The following is a 1,490-nucleotide window of genomic DNA, read 5'->3' as shown; positions in this document are numbered from 1 at the left end:
TGGGGGTACATATATTCTCTCCGATTGGTGTTTCAGGCTTCTTAGGGTATATTCCGAGAAGTGGGATCACTGGGTCAAATGGAAGTTAAATTTTTATTTTTTGAGGTAACACCATATTGTTTTCCATAGTGGCTGCACCAGTCTGCATTCCCACCAGCAGTGCACTAGAGTCCCCTTTTCTCCACACCCTCGCCAACACTTGTTGTTTGATGATTTGTTGATGGTGGCCATTCTGACAGGTGTGAGGTGATACCTCATTGTTGTTTTAATTTTCATCTCTCTGATGATTAGTGATGATGAGCATTTCTTCATATGTTTCTTAGCCATTTGTATGTCCTGTTTGGAGAGGTGTCTATTTAGTTCCTCTGCCCATTTTTTAATTGGATTCTTTGTCTTCCTTTTGTGGAGTTGTATGAGCACTCCATATGTATTGGAAATTGGTGCTCTACACATTCAGAGAAACTTCTCTAGTAACAAACTATAGAAATGATCCCTGAAAGTATAGTCTTTAATTCTTTGTTTTCATCCTAAAACCTTTTACTAGTTTTTTTTAACTTATTATCCAGCCTAGAAACACTAGTAAAATGTTGAATAGAAGTGGTAGAGTCTTTCATGATTAGGTGTAGGTTTTTATTTATCCTCACTTGAGGACATTTTTGCACTTATCTTCAGATAGAGCAGGAAGAAGAGAGGGGGAAAGAGAAAGAAAAAAACATCGACATGAGAGAGACCCATCAACTGGTTGCCACTCACATGACCCCAACTGGGGTCAAGGACAAACTGCAACCGAGGTATGTGCTCTTAGCAGGAACCAAATATGGGACTCTCTGGTCTGTGGGCCGATACTCTCACTGCTGAGCCAAACCAGCCAGGGCAGCTGTAGGTTTTTTGTAGAAGTACTTTATTAGGTTGAGGAAGTTCCCTTCTCCTTCTAGTTGGTTGAGAGTTTTTATTATATAGATATTGATTACTCTCAGATACTTTTACTGCACTTATGGAGGTGAGCCCATAGATTTTCTTTAGTCTCCAATGCATTAAACTGACCTTGTATTTCTCAGAGAAACTCCACTTAGTCATTAAGTAATAACCTAATGTATTATATAATGTATTACATTTTATGTGTTACTGGATTCAATTTGCTGAAATTTTACTGAGGAAGGACATCAGTTAATGATGTTCTTTTATCATAATGTATATTTATGGTTGTATGATTAGAGTAATGCTGGCCTCCTCATCTCTGGTACCTGCCTCACAGATCCTGGCAGGCCTGGTCCCTACACTCCAATCTCAGTCTCCTCAAGTCAGCAAGGCCACAAGGCTTAGTTTTGGTTGTTCTCTCTGTGCTGTGTCCTGGAAACTCTCAGTAGACAGTAATCTTGAGCATATGTAAGGCTCATCTCACTTATCTCACAAATTCCAGTTCTGCATGGCCTGTTGTCCAATATCTGAAAATTATTGTTGCCCTGGCTGGTTTGGCTCAGCGGTTGGAG

General features: G+C 39.9%; 1 pseudogene; it reads right to left on the bottom strand.

Moving 5' to 3' along the window:
* Positions 1-420: 420 nt before the first annotated feature.
* LOC118619513 lies at positions 421-509 on the bottom strand (annotated as a pseudogene).
* Between the last annotated feature and the right edge of the window lie 981 nt (positions 510-1,490).

Source organism: Molossus molossus, unplaced genomic scaffold, assembly GCF_014108415.1.
Source record: "Molossus molossus isolate mMolMol1 unplaced genomic scaffold, mMolMol1.p scaffold_m16_p_6, whole genome shotgun sequence".
Taxonomy (NCBI): domain Eukaryota; kingdom Metazoa; phylum Chordata; class Mammalia; order Chiroptera; family Molossidae; genus Molossus; species Molossus molossus.
This window is presented reverse-complemented; position numbering and strand designations above follow the sequence as displayed.